At 40.0% G+C, this 22,972-nt stretch overlaps 1 long non-coding RNA gene across 2 annotated transcripts in view; it reads left to right on the plus strand.

Moving 5' to 3' along the window:
* Nucleotides 1-776: 776 nt before the first annotated feature.
* Nucleotides 777-22,972, plus strand: part of LOC148224368 (uncharacterized) — a 32,530-nt gene continuing 10,334 nt past the window's right edge. The window contains exons 1-3 of one of the 2 annotated variants that reach the window (XR_015802482.1): nucleotides 777-1,525; nucleotides 13,107-13,211; nucleotides 18,754-18,868. This is a non-coding gene — a long non-coding RNA (uncharacterized LOC148224368). Of the gene's footprint in view, nucleotides 1,526-13,106; nucleotides 13,212-18,166; nucleotides 18,349-18,753; nucleotides 18,869-22,972 lie in introns of those variants that run through there. The other variant, XR_015802483.1, reaches the window with a different exon arrangement.

Here is a 22,972-nt window from a genome sequence, read left to right on the forward strand (position 1 = left end):
CCTACAGCATCGTGTTGATGGAGTGCTGCTATTGGAAGACCATAGATCCCTAAATATCACACAACATCCACTGTCTTCTGGCAGTTTTTGGTATCTGGGTGTGTTTAAGGGCATGGCCCATGTGTAAGAGGCCATTGTTTGCACAGAGACTCGGGCACTGGTCTCTTTAGTGGTGCAATGCTTAATTGAATAATTCCTCTATTTAATTTTTAAAATTTACTTACGATTCTATGGCTGAGAGTTCAAAGGAGTGGGGAGGTTTAAATCAGTGGGTGGTCAGATTTCTGATTGTTTATCCAATAACTTTCCAATAGAAAATGTAAAAAGCTTTCATAGGTACAAGGATTTCCTTCTTCTGGATGAACCTGGAAGAATACCAGGTCCAAATTTTTCCTTTGTCATTTCTGCCTCAGTAAATCTTGACTCTTTTGTCTTATTGTTGCAGGGCTTCTGTACAGAGTTGGGAAGGTTTTCATCTCAGTGCCAGGAAATGTGGGTTTGCAATCTGCTATGCACAAAAAATTTAACTAACCCTTCAAAAGTGAGCCACAGAATACAGAACTGAGCAGACTCATGCCTCTAGAGACAACTTGAGATAGTTAGAAATAGATAACTCTGTCTTTGAAAACTGCAGACTTTCTTGATTCACCCTGCATAAATTTTCTCAGTAAGTGGGTAAAATGGTACCTAGTGGCAGAATAATGAATTCACTACGGAGCTTCAAAGTTTCAAGTGAGTGCTAAGAAAACTAGGTTATTTTCTCCCAATCTGAGACAAGTTTTTAATGTAAGTATTCATGGGCCAAAGTAAAGCTTCTCAGTATTAAAAACTTCATTATTCTTTGAAATATTAACCTTTGGCTCTACTTTTTTTACATAGTTTTCTAAGATTTATTGAACAGTGTTGCAAACTGAAAAATTTACCTGTACATTCCTGAATACACTACCTGTTTAATTAGGTAACTGAAACTTTGTAGCACACGGCATTTAGGGCAACTCCCTCATCTCTTAAGATTAAAGATCACGATCTCTCTGATGGAAGCAATTACTTAAACCGTCCATCTTTATGCTTAGCTCAAAAAAAGTTGAGAAAACGCTGTGTTGTTTGGGGTTTTTGTTTGTTTTGATCATGTGCCAGCTTCTCAATTCTACCTGTCTTTCACAGGAGCTTTTAAATTGGAATTATTTCTGGTAATACACTCCAAGAATAACAAAACTACTCAATTTGTATACTTAACTAACTGTGAGAGATCCGAGAGAACAATTTAAAGCCAACTAACTGCTTGTTGAATCACTGGTTACCACCTTTGTCTTCGTCAGATCAAATTTCTTCAAGCACATTTAATTATTAATATTTTACAGTGAAATAGAGAATTTGCAGGGAAGCTAGGACATCTTTCAGCTGATGGGACCCATGCATGAAATATAGTCCAGAAATGGCTCCAAAGAACTTTCAGCATCAATCAACAAGGCAGAAGAAGAGGAAGAGAGAAGCAACACTACTTGCCCACATATGAAGTCAAGAGGTCAGTGACAGAAAAGAGAAAAAAAAATATTTAATTTGTTTCAGATTTGTATGATTAATATTAATATTTAAAATCAAACTGGATTGCTCTGTGATGATCAAATAAGTAACAGAGGTAAGATGATGAGTATTATGAACTTTACATAACAGCCACCTCTCATCACTCTTTTAAAACATGAACCAATTTGTCTCCAGCACATCCCTGGATGAATAACTGCACTGTTGTCTAAAGGGTGGTAAGCTTGAAACACGTAAATGTAGGGGAGGAAAAAAAGCCCAAGATTGCATAGAAGCTGTTTTCCTGCGTCCTGTTTTATTATGGTTGAACACAGATCACATACCATCCCTTGCCTGCAGCCTACAATGAAAGTTGTTTTTTTTTTTAAATCTTCTATTATTAATTTTCAAGAAGATGAAAATGTCTATGGAAAAGCCAGTGTCACAGATGAAGACTGGACTGGCCAAAATACATGAAGCATTATATGATTCACATTTTATATTGTTCAGCCGGTCACATCTTTCTTCTCCTCTGAGACAGATGTATTTTGAAAGGGCTATATTAAGTTAAAAAAACTATGCCTTGCCTTAACACTGAGTTTTATATCCTATCCTTTCATATGCGTGTCTACATGCCTGAGATTACTTTATTATTTGCCAAGAAAACATCCTTTAGGGGTTACACTAAATCTTTTATTTTGCAATGAGAGGGCATTTCAGATGAAATACAGTGATATTTATAATATGGCTTTTGCTGGCCTAACATCTCACCTATTCTGCTCCCAAACAAGAACAATATTCTGGCAAAAGTAGACCACACCTGTGTCACAAGGCAGATAATGGAATAAAGGAACTGCCTGGCAAAGACCTGGAACTGATGGGGAAACCTTTTGTATAAGCTCTAGGGAGGGGAAATACATTGCTGGTATATGTATGTCTCATTTCTACTAAGAGAGTTTTCCAGGATAGTTTGGCAAGTAAATCTCCTCTAGGGTGTGCAAGGACAGTAGTGTGGACTCTTGTTTTGACTAAAAGTATACAGACAGCAGTTAGGGTTGCAAAGTGGTATTTGCTACAGTGCTATGGTGCTGCCCTGAGCTCCGTGGAAGCTGTATCTCAAAAAACTTTACTAATGAGTAAGGACTGGATGTCCTGAATGTACCAGAATGATGGAAGGACAGAGACAAATAGAAAAGTAACTCACTCTGACTCTAGTTATTTCTGTTCTTATGGAGATCATGTATGGATCAAGAGTCTATTTCAAAATCAGGGTGTACAGAAAAAGTAAAATGGAGGATTATAGGGAGTTTGAAATCAAGGTAGAAGTGTTGCATGATATTCAAGGCTACTGCGCAGTGGATTTCAATGGAATTAACTTTGTACCCATTGTATATGGGTTACAGTAAGTACAGCTGCCAAGACACTCAGTTTTAAGGATGCAGGCTATCCCATTGATATGGCATATTTATGAAGCTTAAACTAACATATTCCTAAGGCTTTGCCAAGCCACAACTTTACTAGGTGGTCTGCCCACCAAGAAAAACATGTTTTTCCATCTTAGGTATTAAACTTTCACCTAGAAGGTGGCTATTGGATGTCCAAATTCTGCTTAATTTTATATGCAATGGCATTTTGTTGGCTTAGGTGGCTCCTGTCCTTCTGTCTACTTGAGCATTTGGTTTTTGTGTCTTTCCACCGCAGTTTGCTGCTGCTTTAGTTGTGCAATTACAGCTGTTTGTGAAGCTGCCTGGCAAACTGAATCACTGAAGTGATTCAGGAAAAAATAGTGCTCTGTAATGAGAGCTTCTTCACTCTTCTCTTTGGTATTTTTCCCTCTGAAGCTATGGCATTAATGCCCCATAGGTCCTTAAAAGCCACAGAGAAAATGATCAATATTTTAAAAATTTATTTAAAAATGTAATTGGCAATAGAACTGAGACTCCTCAGAGTAGTACACCTACGCTGCAGTAGGATGTAGTTGTAATCATACTCCAAAGAGGACAGCTATATCCTTCTACCTTGAGGATGAGTCTGACCCATTTCCTTTAACACAAAGAAAGCTCTTCTACCCTTCTTTCTTCGGATTTAAGAATAGAACAATTTGCACCCAAGAGACACGGGCTTTAGCTCTATAGACTCAAGTTTCCCATGGCTTTTCTGCCTTGCATTTCTTTTACCTAAACATAGAAGGCGCTCTTACACTGCCGTCTGCAGCTGGGAAAAGCTGCTCCTAGAGTAAAAGGCTGCTTGAACTGCTGGTTTGGCCGAGTAAAGCAGCCAATGGTCCTGTCCCAGGACACAAGGAAGAGCTGATAACAAATAAGCAAACACATTAATCTGTATTTCTGCAAAGGTAAATACCTTTCGGTAAAGGTAAATAAAGTTATTTGCATTTAGGGAAAGAAAAAGTCCATTGAGAAATACTATTGTGAAAAGCTGTGACTAGCTCTAACCCCTGATGTCTTATCCATGTAAGAAATTCTGCCAATCAATCTATGTTTACTGACAGGTTTTCAGTTATCAAATTGGCTCCCTTGCACTGGTTTGAGTTGTCTGAAATTGTTTTGATAGGCATATAGGAATGCAATGTAATATGTAGATATATGTATGCATGCACATATATATACATGTGTGCAGATACACATGTACAAATGCATGTATATGTATATCTGTGTACACGCTGAAAAGTAACTCTTCCTTGCACTCATGTTGAAAACAATAAAAAAATGAAAAGTGAGTTAGAGCCAGTTTTGACTTTTGACAAATCTTGATTTGGTCTTAACTTGTGTGGGTTGGAGAAGCAGGTGATAAGTCACCTCCCACTCTCCCTGCTGCCCTCCTGGGACACACACTGAATATATCTGGAGAGCAGGACATACCCATGAGCCAGATCACACCAATGGAAGATGTACTTAGGGGTAGAATAAAATCACCAAACACCTCTCCTCTCCTCTCCTCTCCTCTCCTCTCCTCTCCTCTCCTCTCCTCTCCTCTCCTCTCCTCTCCTCTCCTCTCCTCTCCTCTCCTCTCCTCTCCTCTCCTCTCCTCTCCTCTCCTCTCCTCTCCTCTCCTCTCCTCTCCTCTCCTCTCCTCTCCTCTCCTCTCCTCTCCTCTCCTCTCCTCTCCTCTCCTCTCCTCTCCTCTCCTCTCCTCTCCTCTCCTCTCCTCTCCTCTCCTCTCCTCTCCTCTCCTCTCCTCTCCTCTCCTCTCCTCTCCTCTCCTCTCCTCTCCTCTCCTCTCCTCTCCCTTTCCTGATTCCCTCACTCCCATGTTTTCCTTTTATGCAGATCTAGCTCACTTTCTTTTACTATTCTTATTTCAATCAAATTTAACTCCCGGGTGTGTAGCACTTGTTGGACTCCAGTTTTGCCCTCTCTCACTGAAATGTTCCTTGTCCTTGCGTGCTCTGAACTAACTAGACATATTTTGAAATTTATTAGTTTCCTAGACATTTTCCTCCCAAATCACCGAGAGTCTTCAGAAGAGAAAGACAAGCATCCTTCTGTGTGCAGAAATGACATAAAAAGATCAGTGAGAAATTATTTTATTCCTGGGCTATCATTTCTGAGGAAGCTCTAGGCCCTCAGTCTGACTCCCCCCTGGTCCTTCCCCCCATTAACTACTTGTTAACAGTTCTTTGAAAAGGAAGCTCCCTTTTAACTTAGAAGACTTCAACTCTGGCTTCTCTCCGGACTAGATGTGAAGGTAAGATTGTATCTCATATCCCATCCACATGGGGAAAAATGTGAACATCTGTGGGCCTTGGCACTGAGAGCAGCTATAAACAGAGGAGTCATTCTGCACACTGGTGAGCTGTATCACTGCACACCATCAGAAGCTGGCAGGGAAGTAATGGAAAATGAGTTAAGTGTCATTCTGCCTTTCCATAGCTTGTCATTTTGTTTTTTCGTCAGAGACATTAGGCAAGTTCAGCACTACTTAGCTGGTGCTTGATAATAACAGGGCCGTGCTCAGGTACCTGGATCCTTTCTGGTTTGTTGTCCTTGTTGTTTAGGAAACTAAGAACGTAATGCACAGATGATCGTCTTGGAACATATCAAGTATATTAATCTCTTTGGACCATCAAATCTTTTAACGTGTATTTGGAACCTTTGAAAAGAAAGTAGAGAATAGGACAATGAGCAGTTGAATAATAGATTCAGAGAGAAGCTGCGTGTGAAATGAATACAGATCTACATAAATGAAGAGGGGAACAATATAAAAGAAAAAAACAGAAGAATCTACCACAGAAAGACAGTGTTGTGATTATGCTAATGAAAAGTATCTCTATTAGCTCTTACACTAGTCTTCTGATAAGATATTAAACCAAATCAGAATGGACCCCCCTCCTTCAGCACTACTGAAGTGAGGCAGTTTTTTTGGTACAGTGAAATTTTTTCAATGTCACAAAGTGAGGAATATATAAACATAAGTATAATCTCTTGCACTGCAATTGAGCTATGGAGTACAACAGGAAGTGAAATCTAAGCATACCTGGGGGTGAAAAAAACATGTTTTAAATATTAGGATCTTGTGTGTTTACTAATAATTTCAGATCTTTCAATTTAATCTTCCCAAATTATAGGATGAAGATATGCTTTCTTATGAAGCAGGAAACCCAAACAGATTCCTACTTGTTCATATGACTCCAGGAGCTGGTGTTATCACAGAGATAATATATCATGGGATTCATAACAGCATTGCAAATCTTGGTCACACTGGGTCCATGTGAAGTTGTGATCTTGTCACACAACACAGATCAGTGGCTGTTGAGTGCAGAGGAAGCTGCCTGGATGTCTGAATCATCAACTTTTTATTACAGTAAAGGATTTTTAAAAGTTTACAGTGGTATCTAAAGAAACATAATGATTAGATCAGCCTTGTTTTCAAAGAATATGCATTTGTACCATGTGCTTAACTTAATCTACATTTCAACAATGCTTTGATGATACATTAATTTTGCTCAACTGTGCGTAAAATATACTTTTAATTTGAGATGTTGGTTTTTCTTATGCATCTTTTTTTGGCATTATTGTAAAGACTAGGATGAGAATTTTTAAAAGGCACAAGTGCTAGCTATGAACCTCACTATCAATGTTAAACTTGTGAAAATTGTGTGTGTAATTGCCATTTAGTTTTTTTGGGACTTCTGCAGAGATTGTAAAGTGTGCAGTAGTGTCTGGCAGATATCAGGTAACCCTCATCCATTGTTATTTTGATTTGTTGCACTTCATCTTCCAGCTAGAGAGGAGTTTTAGCAGTGTATGTTCTTTGAGTGTCTTTATAAATAGCAAAATGCAGCAAGGTAGCACATGAACAATTGTGAAGCACATCACAACCCCCACAACAATTGTTAGCAGGGTGTGTTGCAAAATTGATTGAACTTGCTGTCAAAGGAGATGTCTGCATACTCCTGCCTGACAGATGCAGATGGACCCTGAATTATGCTGTAATACAGAGGAGGTTGTGGAGACAGACATTATTGTCTTTCAACAACCTCCTACCAAAATATTCTGAATTTACTAATAGTTCTCTGCTACTATGTATTTGTAACTGGAAAAAGTGATCTGTACAGGTGCTGCACTCCTATTCCTATTTTTTTCTTAAAGCACAAAGTCCTAATGTTCATTAGAGGTCTCGGATTTGTTAATCTTCTTCTGGCTTTCTTGGAAGGAAAATCCTCTCTCAGTGCTGTGGAGATCTAGGCACTTTTCTTTCTGGCTCAATTTCAGCCACTGGCTCTGTGCTCAACAGCTGAATCGCTTCTTCCTCCAGTGTCTTGTGTATTTTCATCACATGACGTTGCTCACTTGTTTTTCTTGCTGTGTCTCCCTTTTAAGTAAGTGCCTAAAGAATTGTTGTGTTAAGGACCTTTGATATTGCTAGATCAGAAAAATAAAAACTGATATTCAACTGAGAGGTACCATTTTTTTCTCCATGTCCAGTGGCTGGCAAGGATGCTGTCCACTGTGAGGCTTCATGTGCTTGGAACTGAAAGGGTACAAGAAATTTTTCACCCTTCAGCTGTGAGTCTGTCTATGGCCTTTGCAAGGGATGGGACAACGAATAGGACCCAGTGGCATTTCCGTGCAAAGAGCAGCTGGAAAGGTTTGGGCCTCCCACAAAACAAAAGCTGAGTTTGACTGAGGCAAATGCTGCCTGCATCACTAGCTCAAAGAGGAGACACTTGGCTCCAGACAGGCGGCACAGGTTAAAGTGACTAAAACATCCTGAAGTGCTATGGGAAGTTCTGCTCAGCAGCGGGGAGGCAATGGAAGCCGTGGCTGACCTATAAACAGGATGAGGGAGCAGCAGCAGCAAAGTGCAGAGACAGTCGCTGGCGCTACGCTGATGACAGGCAGACACATAAACAAAGAGAGGGAGGAAGCTCTGGTTATATCTGGAAAAGAAACCCCAAACTATAGGATGCAAATGATGGACATGGCTATAAATAGCTACAAATAGCTACAAAGCATAAAGGGACTTAAAAGATTTAGTTGTGACATAAAGACTCCTTGCAGAACGGACTACGTAAACTCACTACTTTCTATTTAAGTGATGTGCTTTTTTTTCCCTCACATATTTAATATTACTGATCATGCTTAACTGGGCTTTCTAAAGAGGGATGAGAAAATGCACATAAACCAAATTATAACATTGGATTCTTTTGTAGAAATGAAGCAGCTAAAAAAAGTTGGGAAGCTACCAGACTTTTCAGTCAATTATCTAGGAGACCCAGTCAGTGGTAGGTTTGTGTTTGGGTATTAAATAGTGTTTTATTAGATCACTAATTACACTTTGGAAGCCAAAGGGTAAGGACTACATAGCAATATTTTGTTGTTCTTTTAATTGTGCTCTCAGGGTTTGGGTATATTAATCAGAAGGCAAGTGAGAGTGTCATGCCCCATACATTATTCTGACAGAGGAAATGTGGATGGGAAACAATCTGTATGCAACCACTTCAAGATGCAGATGAGTATTGTCTTTCTACCAACTACTTAGGTAATTAGGGAGCTTCACCTGCAGCTTTTTCTGGACTAGCAGATTCAGTTCAGTCAGTTTTTGTGCAGTTGTGGTAGTTAAGAAGGTTTTGAACAATGATAGGTAGAGATAATAATAACAGAAAGTTTTTTTGTTGAAGTGGTGATATAATGCTGACAAAGTAGATATATTTAGAACATTTGTGGAAGTGGTCATTTGTTTCTTAGTGGAATTATTTGTGCTAGAAGAGAAGACTTGTATTTTAAAAACAGTTACTTGGAATAAGGTGCCTGCTGGCACTTTTTTTACCAGATAATGTTTCTGTGACCTTTGAGGAATTTGTCTAGAGGTCCTGCTATGGGCTATTATGCTTGTAGATTTTAACTTGCTGTTTTCATTTGTAACACTCAAACTGCTTTCACAATGGCCTTTCTGACCTTTCTAAAAAAACTAACAAGTATTGTTTTTTATACATACAACATTAAAACCTATGTTTAATAGTTTCTGGTATTGTGTGCAGATATGAATACACAAAGAACAAGTGAAGTTTGTCTCTAAAAGTCGAGGAGACATAAACCTTCTTATGACCTCAAGACACCTGCCCTAATAGATATTGCATAACATCTTCAGTTTCATTCAGGGTGGCACTGTAATTTCCAACTTGAGTGTCAGACTCATTTCTTTCACAGCAGGGCATGCTGTGCTTTCTGCACTGTGCAACTTCCAAAACCAAGTTTCTTTACTAAGGTTCAGAGAGAAAATGTCAGAACCTCTGGAGCAGTGTGCTAGTCCATCCTACAAATGTCCTCAGCCTGTCAATTCTTTCTCTCATGGTTTCACAGTCAGGCTCCCCAGAAGTAAGACTTTCATTGTTGAATCTCTACAGGAGGTGTTTATACCCAAAAAAATTAATGTTAAATTAATGTTCTTTCTTTACCACAGTCTTGTCTCTGACTGAAGGGGAGTTTTTTTGCCGTGTTCTATTTGCAGTTCCGTTCTCTGCAATGCAGTCATTGTTGTGTAAGCCTGCTGCTTGTTTGTGCTTGAGTGCTATGTTCCTTGAGACATTCTAGGGATCAAGCTAGGAACTGGGAGACTGCTGCCACAAGCAGCGGCATTCCCTACTGACCAAAGTTTATCACAGACGCAAATTGGCAGGTGACTATGAAGTGCTGGAACTTTTCAGGGTGGTGGAGACTTTTGGGACTTCTTGACCCAACTCAGTATTGATCAAGTTCTTTTCTGAGGAGCTCACTTGATGCTGAGCATGTCTGAATGGCTCTGCCACGTTTCTAAGTTGCCTACTTAGAAATATAGTATAAGACCATGTTTGGAGGACTAGGCTAACTACTGCCATTAAAATAATTTCTGTTGCTCTGCTATTGAAATGAACAATGCCATTGCAATGCACATGTAAGCTGTGGCATTTGCATCATACTTAGAACTCATTTAAATTCCCTCTTTGTCATTGTGTTTATTGCCTTAAGCTGCCTTAGAAAGTTAAAAATACGAGAAAAGAGAAAGTGCAAAGAGAATGCTCTGAAAATTAATTTAAAATTTCTCTTCTGTTTTTCTCAGATGGAGAAGTTGGTGGTTACATGCTGCACTGCTTGGTGGATATAAGCCTGGCTATAGCAGGTTAAAAGGAAATCAAGGGTGGTGCTCCTAACATTCCACCCTCAGCTCCCTATTCACCTCTCATCATCCACCCTTGTATTTGAACTCAATCATTTTACCCACCCACCCAGTTTCCATGTGAAATTGTGCTAATGGATGTCCGTCCCAAAATACGCAGGGAGATTTGAGCTGGTTTTGTAATTTGCAACTTTCTTTTGAATTTTTGAATTTCAAGTATTTCCAACTTGTGAAATCCTGATTTGGGTCAATATCTGGACTCCATCCATGTGTGTATAATTCAAGGATCATAGCACATAGAAGTAAGAGATTAATCATCAAAACTTTGTTGTGATTCAGGGACATTAGATACTGTGATTTTGGTATAATTCTGTGTCTAGCAGGAAGGAAAGGGCCAGAAAGGGAACTGATAATGATTTGAATGGAGTAGGACCTTGGGCAATTGTGCTCTGCGTGCCCTGCAAACTCTGCACAGTCATTAACACTGATGAAGCATTAGAGATGTGTGGTGTCAGATAGAGGTCAGTCCTTCCAGTAACACTTGCCATATTTTTATTTCCTCTCATCTCCTACCTGTGTCTTGGCAGAACTAGAGCAACACAGTGGAACACCAGATTTACACACTTTATCCACATTACCCTCTTCCAAAGGCTTTTCACTTTCCCTTCTCAGTCCAAGCTTCCCTTCTCCTTTATTTTGTCTTCTCCTTTTAGTTTCCCTCCTTTTCCTTCACTACTTTGCTCTATTGGAAATCTCCCTCATACCAGGAGAAGCCAAAACTGAACTAGTACCAACATGGCATCTTGCAGGAAATAAGCACCAGACTGCATTGTGAACTTTTATGGTACTTGCAGCATGGCCTGTTTTTATAATCAGCTGCTGAGAGAAGATGTTCAAGAGGATGTGTTCGGCTGCACATCAGGGCATAGCAGCCAGGTGAGATTCCTGGTGCAGAGCTGGCCAAGGCTCCCTGGAAAGATAAACAAGTTTTATTCTGGGCCTTAGAGGAGTTCGATTCTGACTGAATGATTTGTGGTGTCAGGGCCTCACTTAAATGTGGAGGAGAGGAGCTAAGCAGAGGTGACAGTATGGGTACATTTGTATCAGTGGTCAGAGCAAGCCTGGTGCATATGGGGCAGCAGGGACTGGCCTCCATTTCTTCCCTCTGTCTTCTGAGAGCTCCCATTTTACCTTGCTTACACTGTCAGAGGCTGTCCCAGCTCCTAGGTTGTAGGTTTGTTTTCTCTGTCTTTCTGGTCCAGTAATTATTCAACTGGTCTGTGGGAAGTGGCAGAGCTGCCCTTCTGTGACTGTTTAGAGAGTTCACTGAACACATGCTGTCATAGGTATATTCAGGCTGAGCAAAACCCCTACATTTAAGTGCTGCTCAGATGGATTAGGGACCTCAGCTATTGGCAGCGAATTTAGGACAAGATCCTTGTGAGTCCGCTTTGAAAATACCTGTTTGGTTTTTGCCCTATTACTACAACTCCAGAAGCCAGAGGATGGTTTAGACACAGGTAGTGTTGGCCTTGCTTTGATTTATATATATTTGGAGAATTTAATTTCTAGACGTGTAGTAAGTAGCTGGAAGAAGCACAAGGGACTTAAATGTCTCCAAGCCCAAGGATGGGGTCTTGAGGACACAAGTCAACAGACAGGGTCTAATTTGTATTTTCAGTGCAGGGTGAAAGAAAAGTCACATGCTTCATGCCTTCACATTAACACAGGGAAACATCTCACTAAACTGCACATTCTCCTATTTCTGAGGCAAAACAGAAGAATATCAGAGAATAGAAACAATGCAAATTGCAACAAATGAATAAATTTTATTCTGACACAAGACCTAGACTTCAGATGTGTTTACTCCATCCTTAAATCCTTCAGCTTTCATCCTGATCTTCCCCATTTTTTTACCTAAGCAGAGCCCAGCTGTATGGAGTAAAATAGAACAGCAACCTGCACACATAGAAATTCATCAAGTCCTGTCAAAACATCAGCTCTTTCTACAGAATTGCCCCATAATGTTCAATTGTCAAAAACCTCTTAACTGCAAAAGCATTAACTTAAGTGTAGTTTCTTATTCTGACACTGAAATTTAGCCAAGTGTTTAATGCTCATAGCCATAGGAGGTTGTTTCTGTCACAGGAAGCATTTAAAAACATGGCAAATAATAAACCAAAGAATGTGACAGAAAAGAAACAAGAAAACAGTATGAAAGAAGCAAACACATAATTTAGGAACTGTCAGACTGTTCTTTGAAGTTTTGGTTGAAACTTTAGTCTCTGCAGTAATTAAAGTTATAGTTCAAAATTTGCTTGCCATTTCTTTCTAGCAGACTGTGAAGTGTTCATGATCCTACTGACTCATGTATATTGTAAACTTGGCATACGTCCTTTTGTGTAAGCTTTCCTCAAAAAACTATTTCCCATTTCTTGCCATAAATATAATGTTGTTTGCCAGTCTCCTCAGACACAAAACCTTCTCTTATAATGTATGTTGAAAATATTAGGATAGACTAAGAAGCCAGATATTTTTTTCTCAGAATAGCTGAAGCTGAATTGAGGTGATTATTATTGCTGTTAGTCTCATTTTGCCATAGACTTCGTGCCTCCTGACTCAACAAATATGAAATATATCTAAAAATCCCTAGCACATGGCACTTCACAACTTCCAAATCTCCTGAACTGGGAGATTTTTTGTAGTTACCAAAGTAGATGGACATCACTGACTACAGCAAATCTAAAAGACATCAGTCACTTTATGCAAACTCAGTTACTTTATATAACTGTGCTAAAAATTCACAATTAATTAGGCGTAACATTCTCTCTCCTTTGGCCACAATGACATGATTTCTTTTTAAATATGGCATGCACGTTTTGCTATGCAACAGCAGAAACTTGTACTCTGACAGTGTGATTATCTGTTGTCTGGCTTCTTTCTCTCATGTGCATGGTTTTTATTCACAGCCTATTGTCTATTTTCAAAAGCCAGGCAACCAATGTGTTAAGGAACCAATGAAGGAACAGAAATTGCATTTTGTGTCTTCAGTGAGATGCACAAACATATATTAGGTAAGGATTGAATAAATAACTAAATTTGTCAACTGTCTGCATCAAAACATTGGTACCAAGTTAAAAAAATATTCTTTTCTTTTCTTTTCTTTTCTTTTCTTTTCTTTTCTTTTCTTTTCTTTTCTTTTCTTTTCTTTTCTTTTCTTTTCTTTTCTTTTCTTTTCTTTTCTTTTCTTTTCTTTTCTTTTCTTTTCTTTTCTTTTCTTTTCTTTTCTTTTCTTTTCTTTTCTTTTCTTCCTCTCTTCCTTGCTCTCATTTCCTCTTCCACCTCACTCCCTCTCTGTCTTCCTTTTTGTCTCACTCTCTATCTATCTTTTAAAATATGTTGAGAAGAAACTTCCTGAAAAGTTTCCTGACATTCCATCAAAAAAATCACAAGGAGAATCCACTGGTCTTCTTTTCCCTGTTTCACTATGACCTGATATTTATCTCCTATCAGACTGTGGTACTGTCCCATGGAGACCACAGTTAACTTTGGCAGACTTGTACCAGTGACTCAGTCTGCCCTGGCCCCAAATCAGACTAGAAACAGGAATGTCTGACCCCTAAATTAGAAATGATAAAATGATGAAAATGAAGAAAGGAAAAGGGTTAAAAATATTTATTTTGGGTAGGAGTCAGAGAAGCCTCTGACCTTGACCTCTTTGCTTACTGGAGAGGACACTGTACTCAATCCAGTTATGAGATACAGCTGAAATGCAATGTAAAAGTGATTCCAAATATCTGTTGCCAGGAAGCAGATGACACACTAAATTGCTCAGTAGATTGAGTACTTAATTCAGTGATTTCCTGCTGCAAGAGTTGCCAGTATACAGCCATTTTGTCTTTTTTGGCAAGGCAGCTGCTTTTGGACGGCTGTCTCCAGTAGTCTTTCCTATGCTTCCTGTTGTAGGAAGGCCTGTTTCCTGCCACGAGATTCCTGATTAGGCTCTGCACTATTTTTGTCTGCAAAATGCCTGTGTAGCAGGTTGCTTCTCTGCATTTGATACTGATTTGTGGGAAGTGAAGCCAGATCACAGACTGGCCACAATAGAGCATCCAAGTCCTTTGAGAAAACTAAAAAAAAATGCTGTCTCTCAACTGAAAAGAACTGATGCTTAATGTAGCATTCAGAGGTACAATGGAGATCCAAGTATTTATTTTTGTAGTGAAGCTTCACTCTGTTTGTTTCTTTTGGTATTGGAAACCAGGGCCTATCAGCTTCACATTGTTAGTTTTCCTCCTCTAATATTCAGAGGATCTTCTGGTCCAGGCTCTCTGTACGGATGAAGATGTTTTCCATCTCCTGCTCAGTATATCTAGGCTTAAATTTTTGTTTCTGGTGGTTGGGGGCGGGGGGGAACAATAAATTCCCGACATAACTGTGAGGATTTTGCAACTGTATGGTTAACTTATTTTGATATGGGAGTGTGTGCTCAGTGTCAGGTATTAAAAAGGAATAAAAACCCTTTTATCCCTCTCCTTAATACACAATACTGAGCTTCTATTCTAGGTCTGAACAATCTATGAGATAGTATTGCTTGAGCCTCTGAGATATTTCTACTACACAGTTACAAATGGCAAGAAATAAAAGAAGGCTTTGTCCTGACTGCTAATGGTAATATGGACAAAGGAGGGGAATTGTAAAAACAAAAATAATTTGCTGTGAAATATTGTTTCATCCATACATTTTGTTAATATACTTTAGTCCCCCCAATGCTGGAAAGTTTCATACATGGCTGGCCACAGGTGCCTAGTTGCTGCAACTGACTTTAGGATAAGGGCCCTCGATTTCAAAGGCAGAGAGAAAACAGTTCAAGAGGGCTTTTTGTTTCTCTTATGAATTGCTCTTCAATCCAGATCCTTCTTCTCTATGCAGTCAGGCATTCCTGCTGCTTGCTCTTAACCTCACGTTTTCTATATTTTGGTGTGAGAACACAGATGCTGACTTCATGGAGTTCCTTTTGACTTGTCTTTCCAGTGTAGGAAAGCAAGTTACCCTTTACCCTCTGTTGCAGCATAGGGCATTCTTTCTCTAGGTTTCTTCCTTCTTCCAACCGTTTACTTTTGTTTTTTGTTTGCTCACATAGAATCATCGAATTGTTAAAGTTGGAAAAGACCTTCAAGGGTCCAGCCTTTGACCAAACACCACCATGCCAACTAAAGCACAGGAGTAAGTGCCACGTCCATTCATTTCTTGAACACCTCCAGGGGCGGTGACTCCACCGTCTCTCTGGACAGGTTGTTCCAACACTTAACCACCCTTTCAGTGAAAACGTTCTTCCTGATGTCCAGTTTGAAACTCCCCTGGAAGAACTTAAAGCAATTTCCTCATCTTGTCACTGCTTGCCTGGCAGAAGAGGCCCACCCAACCTGGCTACTACCGCCCTTCAAGCAGTTGTAGAGATTATTCAGATCCCTCTGAGCCTCCTTTTTTTTCCAGGCTAAACACTCCCTCAGCTGCTCCTCATATGATGTATTCTTTTCACCAGCTCCCTTGCCCTCCTCTGGACTCATTCTAGCATCCCAATGTCTTTCTCGCTGTGATTGCCCAGCTGGATGCAGGATTTGAGGTTTGGTCTCACAAGTGCTGAGTACAGGGGACAATCCCGGCCCAGCTCCTGCTGGCCACACCATTGCTGATCCAGGCCAGGATGCCATTGGCCTTCTTGGCCACCTGGGCACACTCTGGCTCATGTTCAGCTGCTGTTGACTAGCCTGTCCTGGTCCTTTTCCAAGGGGCATCTTTCCAGCCACTCTTCCCACAGCCTGTAGATATTGTAATCCAAGTGCAGGACCTGGCACTTGGCCTTGGCCATGGATCCAGCCTGTCCAGGTCCCTCTGAGCAGCCTTCCTGCCGTCCACCAGATCAACACTCCTGAAAAACTTAGTGTTGTCTTCTAACTTACTGAGGGTGCCCTTGATCCCTTTGTCCAAATCATTGATTAAGGCATTAAACAGGCCTGGCCTCAATACTGTTTGATCATTGTTACTTCTCTTCATCCTCTTATTGAGAATTCCAGACTCTTTTTCCTTTGCCATACTTCATCTCCCTTCAGTTTCCAGCTCAGATGATGGAAAAATACAATTCTTTTCTGGGTGCAAACTTATATGAAAAATTTTTAAATTTTCTTCAAAAAATATGAGGAAATTAACCTTAACAGTCCTTATCTGATATTTTAATAAATGAGAGATTTAAGTTGAGGCCAGGAAATTTGAAGTTAATTTAAGACTCATCCAGACTGTTGTGGCTGTGGGAAATTAGTACTGTTCTCTGGCCCTGGTGGAGCTCTGCCTTAATTTTAGCTTTCCTGAAGCCTTTACAATGTTGTCTGCAGCAGTGACTTAGAGAGTTTTGTTGTTTAAATATAAATATTGGCTCTTGCACACCTTTGTTATTCCAACTCACTTTGGTCAGGAAAGGATTAGGTTGTAATTCAGCAGGATCTAGTGTAGTCACAGCCTGAGAGTCCCTATGGTTGTGTCAGGAGCACACAGACACACACAGTGATTTGTACTGACTCCTGGGCTGCAGCCTTGTGGCTTTTCTCCACAAGTCCAAGCCTGTTTCTGCTCCTGCCTTTGCAGCTGTCTGAGGGCAGCATGACCTGGACTGCTAACAGCATATGTTCTCAGCTTGTCTGTGATCGTCTTTTAGTAATGTAAATGTTTGTCTTTGTAATGTAAATGAAAACCTTATACATTAGAGGATCTGAGTGTATATTCTTCTAGGATGAGGGTCCTTGAAAAAAGAGCTAAAAACAATATGCAGTAAATGACTCCAGTGGTTCAAGAGGTAAACAGCAACCTTCTTTGCCATATGTTGTAGATATGAGCCAAATATACAATAAATGAAGAATACAATAAGACCTCTGCATTTATTCTGGTATTTGGAAGAACAGACCCCAAAAATGGGTCCTAAGCTGTAAACTCTCAGATCAGCTGCAGAAGTCATCATGCTTCCAATCTGATAAATTAGAAACAACTTTTTTTTCCTGCTCTGATGTGCTAATATGCTGCTTTAATGCCAACATTGCTGAGGCAAAGAGGTTGACCATAAAGCATCCTTTTTGCTGTGCTGCTAGTTTCTTAGACAGTCAGTATTTGTTATTGACTGGTCACCAGATTCCCACCTGCCTTCTTGTTGTATCACTTGCTCCCTGAATCATATCCCTTTGCCAGCTGTGCTTTGTTGGTTGGTCAGAAATCCTGTAAAGTCTTTTTCCCTTCTCCCTCATCAACTCCAAAGGGGCAGTGCTCCATAAGCTTGGGAAACATAGGCATTGCTGTTGGGAGAGAGCAGCTGTCAGGGAATTTAGGGCACGTGCTTTTTTGACTTACCAATGTGCTGTTAGCATACATACACCAGGGTATGTGTTATCCCAGCAGGAGCTGCATGTTGTCTAGCTGACCCATCCTATACTGTAATGAAGAAGATCTAGATGAGATTACTGGCAGTAGCACAGATATTTCTCTTTTAAACTGAACAACTATCAGCTCAGAGGACTTCAGCAAAATCATTGATATATGATGAGAATATATCAGAATGAGACAAAACTGGGAGAAACTAAAACAACAAAAGATTGAAGGGCCATGATTACTCATCTGGCTTGGGAAAGGTGTATTATGAAGAAGGCAATTATTCTTACTTGCCAGAGAGGAAGAAAGTAACAGGGTAAAATTGCTGAAATGACTCAGTGAAATTGTAAGAGGAAAAATACAGCTTCCTGACTCAGCTGAGTGCTCTAGCTTGGGAGTACAGTCCTATACTAAGCAGCAATCAATATTTTCTATTTGCTACCTTCGTATGCCTGTCTAATCTCTGCTGCTATCTTAGGTTTGGCTTCCATCTCCCCTCCTATCCATCTCTATTAACGTCACTGGCATCCACCTGCAGCTATGTAAATGTTAGCTCTAGCAGCAATGCGCTTGTTAGAGTAAACTACAAATTGCCTGCTACACAGCCAAGGCTGGCTCTGTAGAAAATGTTAATCAGAAACACTTTAGGAATCATGGATTTGATCCCCTGGTTCAGGAAAATGGATCAGTGGCTGCCTCCTAAGTGACCCATGACAAGACAGTCTGATAAGTGTCATCTCTTCACCTAAATTTTGACCTTTCATCTGAAGATACAGTTACATGGCTCAGTAAGGAGAGGTCAGTGTGACAGTGCAACAGCAGGAGTTTCCACTTTTTTTTTTTTTAATGCAAGGCTCAAAGTTTCTGACTTTTTTCCCACATACCCTTCAGGACCATCAGTCTTGGAATTCTCCTGTTGGTTTTTGTCTCCCTCCTGTTGCCTTCCTCCCTCTGTACCCTGTGTTGCCTGACAACTCAGAGCTACTCTGTCCCTTGAACTGATTATTTTGCCACAGCCCAGTCCCGACTTCTTGAAGAACAGAACATAACATTTGTGCTCTGTTTTTGATGTTGGTCACTGCTACAGCCAATGTAGGTCTTAGTTTGGTTGTGAGCTTATAGCACTGTGGTTACTTGAGCACTAATTGTTGTGGTAGAAACAAATGCAATAGATATGAAGGAGTTGATTCTGCTTTCACCTAGGAGACACATCGTGCACAGCTGTGGCTGGCAAAGAACTTGTGCACATGCTGGTGTTTTGGAGCAGCAAACAGGCAAAGGAATTGCAGCTGGTGATTTGACTGACATGGCTAAACAGGTAGGCGTTTCTCTTTTCAGTAACAAAATCCTCTGCGATGTAAAGACAGAGTAAACTGATTTTCTGTGCTTCTGAGCAGAAATGACAACTGTATCTTTTCTGTGGCTCTCCAGAGGGAGCATTTATATCCGAATTATGAGACTTCTAATATTTAACAGTGACTTCTGGCCTTGAATTTTATAACCTCTGTGCTGGAACAAAACAAGTTTAAAAAATTCCAATATTTGTAACAAAATTCCTTCTATAAAAAACCCAACAAAACCACCCAAATCAAACAACCTTATCAATATTTTAAAGAATGAATGCAAAACAAGAACAAATCTTTTGACGAAAGTGCAAACCATGTTGTGTTAATCAGTATTTTCTGCTTGCTGCCTTTGCAGACTTGGTACCTGCCAATATCTCAAGCTTTGCTTACATGCACACTCTTATTCTTCCTCATTAACGTCATTAATGTCTACTTGAATTCCTTGCAAGCAGAAAGACAAAGTGTAAGTGTGCAGTGAGTGCAAAGAGTACTTGTCACCATGGCTAAGTGTTAACGTAAATCAGCAGAGTTAATATGTAAGCTTATCTGATGGCTTCAAATGTGAATGAAGTCCTAGCTGGAAGTACTGCTGCAGATCAGCTGCCCAATTCTTGCATATTGCAAAACACAGAGGAAGCAAAGAATTTCCCCACTTGATGCTATTTCATTTTTTTTTCAATGGAGGGTCAGATACAACCCACATTGCTTTCTCTCTTCCTAGCCTTCAGAGGCTGAAGAGCAGTCACAGCAGAACAGGCATTTCTTTAGGAAATGTAAAGAGGAATATTTTCCTGGATTTTAATGGCTGCCAAAAGACAGCAGAGCAACCTGGACTGTATGCATGCATACTGGTAAATGGTGAGAGTTTAATTTTCTGTGCAGCACACTGGGCCTTGAGAGTGGGAACATTAGTTCTGAGAACTGACTTTAAGGGAATTTTATCACCCTTGATCACAATGTGATGTGCTTCCTACTGATGTCAATGTATGACTTTAGAGACCTAAAGGTAAAATTTTGTATGTATTTTATGTAATTATAAAGGTGTCAGAACTTCAATTTCACTTTTTCCTCAAGAAAAAGCATTTTTACAGCAGAAATCACAGGGCCTTTAAATGTAGGTTTCTGTTCTGGCTGCCATAATTCATAGTTAGGAACCCTCATTATTAATGAACCTGGTCAAGCACCCAGTGCTGGGAGGCAGGGGAGTGAGGAAGCAATGCTGGCTACAGGCATCACTGAAGTAGGGTGGTGAATGCTGAAGGGACAGCTGCAGTGCCTACTAAGCATTTTATTATTTATATGGGCCACAACAACGCCCTGGGTGCACAGGACAGGTTAGGAACCTAGTGATACTTTTCAACTCTGGCTTAAACAGATGGGAAATGGGTTTGGGAAAGCTCATCTGCAGGTGGGTGAGGACACCTGGCAGATCCAGGGCTGCTGACATCAAGCTGTCTGCCAGGGATGATGGTCAGCAGGGAGCTAGGAAAGGAGATTGCCACACCGGACACTGCTCCAGTAGCTCTGGAGAGGATGCAGTGACCTCTGAGGCTGCCTGCAGCTGAGGGAGCTGAACATGAACAAAGACTCGATGTCTCAGACAGACTGTGGTATGGGAAAACTCCAGCAGGACAGGACCAAACCTAGGAAATTCAAGATTTTGCTGCCTGGCTCTCTGATTAGTTGTGACATAAACAATAGCCAGTGTAGGCATGATTAAAAAGTGTCATTTGAAAAAGGAATCCTGATGTCTAGATCACAAAATGACATTCTTTTTGTTTTATACATACTTTTTCTCCCATGGTACTTGTTTATCACTGTTAGGTAACTTATTATCACAGGCTTGCTGGTTGACACTGATATGTGTTTAATCAAGTCAAAGTGTAATTTCAATGCATTTTAAGAATCCTCTTTACCTCTCTTTCATCCCATCTTGTAAAAAGTTGCACGAAGTTTAGAGATCAACGAAATGGAAAGTTCAGGAATATGTTATGTCCATTACGAGCTAATGTTGAATGGTAGCTGAGTTTCTTAGAAATCAGGGGAGATTACACAGCTATTCACATAATTGATAATCTTCATCTTTCTCTAGACCTGTTAAGAAAAGATAGGTGCCCAGCATAACATTTTTCCTCTTTAAATGTAAATAAAAATAAAGATCTTAGTGATAAGGAAAGTAAGTCTCCAGTGAGTAAATCTCAAAAATTATGTTGTTCTGTTTGTAACATTAACTTTTGCCCTTCAGAGTTGTGCAACCAGTGCTGAGACACCGGCATTTGGATCTTGCATTGAAGCACTCATTCTCTTTTTTAAAACTTAGCTCACATTTAAAAGTGAATTAATTTTGTTCTAGTACTGCAATAAATCATCTCCCCCAAACATCAATAAGCCAATTCTTTGTAAAGAGCTAAGAGAAATATTTATCAATATTTCTCAAAGAAAATGCTTAAAGATTAGAAAGTGAAAACAGCTGATTTAAGAATTTATAGTGACATCGCTTTTTGTATTTTTCTTGTGTCATGAATAATTTCTTACTCCCAAGGTGTGTATGTTAGAAAGTTGGACATTTATTTGGGGCCTTGGAGAAAGAATCATTCAAAGGTTCCTTGGGAGCTCTCCCAGGCCAGATGGGAAAGGTGTTTTCCCAATTCCTTTAGACATTGGGTAAAATCAAAAACTCTGATCCATGGCTAAATATACACAGACTTTAAGCATTGTTTTAAAACCGTGTGTGATTGGACACCACTAGCTGGACTGCACTCTGGAAGAGAGTAGAAGAGGAGTGTGACACAGTCACCTGTCATTCTCATCTCAAGGGGGACACTGAATTCCTCAAAAGCAAAGAGGGCGTTTCTTCTTCCCAGCTGAAATGTCAGATACTGGTTTAACAGGATAGTAAACCAGCAATGCCAAAGGTTTACTAGGAAAAAGTCTGGGCTGTTCATGAAATGCAGATAAAGCCACTGCCACATGACTGCCACAAGGTATATTCAGGTGAGCTTCTTATTGCCTGTAACTCTGCCTTGGGTTATGTCACCCAAGCTGACAGGGAGCTTGAGCTCCTTTATTTTGCAAACCACATCTCTGAGTATTAATTACATATTTTGCAAGCCATATATTATATTTCAAACTCATATGACTTCTGCTCTGTATGCAAACCTCAGAACTTTGCCTATGCCTATGCAGTTCTTCTCCTACTTTGATCTGTCCAGGTTGCAACTCTCCACTCCCAAAATAAGTTGGGTTGGCAGGAGGAAATGAGCATTTCTATCTTTTGGTCAAGGACCTGTTTCTGAGGAATATGAGTGTATTGCAATAGGAAAGTGGTTGGTTTGGCTTTTATTTCTGTTCAGGAAGCAGGATTGAGTCAATGCTATGATCCTTCAGCAGTGTAGTGTTCCACAACATAGTGTAGACTTTGGGTATGGAATACGGAAGAGACAAACATAGGCAGGAAAGTTAATTCTGGTGACATATGGGTCAGACTTCCACACACAGAGTGAATTTTAGACATATGTGTATTTACATTAAAGCTGATTCCATCAAACATAGCAAAACCTCATGTTACACGACACCACAGGTGTCATGCCTATATTTAGCCAAAAGTGAGCAAAATCTTCTGCACTTCTCTTAAAATCTTAAGAGCACATTTTATTGTTCTACTCAAGCTACTAATTTTGTACTTTAAAAGCTGCTACAGTGTAGTTTTTGAGGTAAATGTTCCAGCTGCTACCTTGTTTCAATGTAATCAGTATGAGACAATGACAAGCATTGCTGGATTTGTTGCCTCAGGACTGAGTTGACCACTCTCATCACAAAGGTCAGTCTGGATTTCTTCTGCTGCTTGCAGCATTCTTCTGCTGCTTATACAGGTATCAAAAATGAAAGAAGAGGGGCAAAGTATTAATTGCTTTCTGCACAGTTGGTAAGGGAATACAAACAGCAAAAAAATCTTTCCCAGACGTCCTGCTAGATAATTGGCCACCCACAACTGCAGTCGTGCTTAAGGTCTTCCCTCCTACCCTCGTTGAATCAAAGAGATAGGACAGCAGGATGTATATTTCTAGTTACATTGA

The sequence above is a fragment of the Sturnus vulgaris genome, chromosome 3 (assembly GCF_052056855.1).
Source record: "Sturnus vulgaris isolate bStuVul1 chromosome 3, bStuVul1.hap1, whole genome shotgun sequence".
Taxonomy (NCBI): Eukaryota; Metazoa; Chordata; class Aves; order Passeriformes; family Sturnidae; genus Sturnus; species Sturnus vulgaris.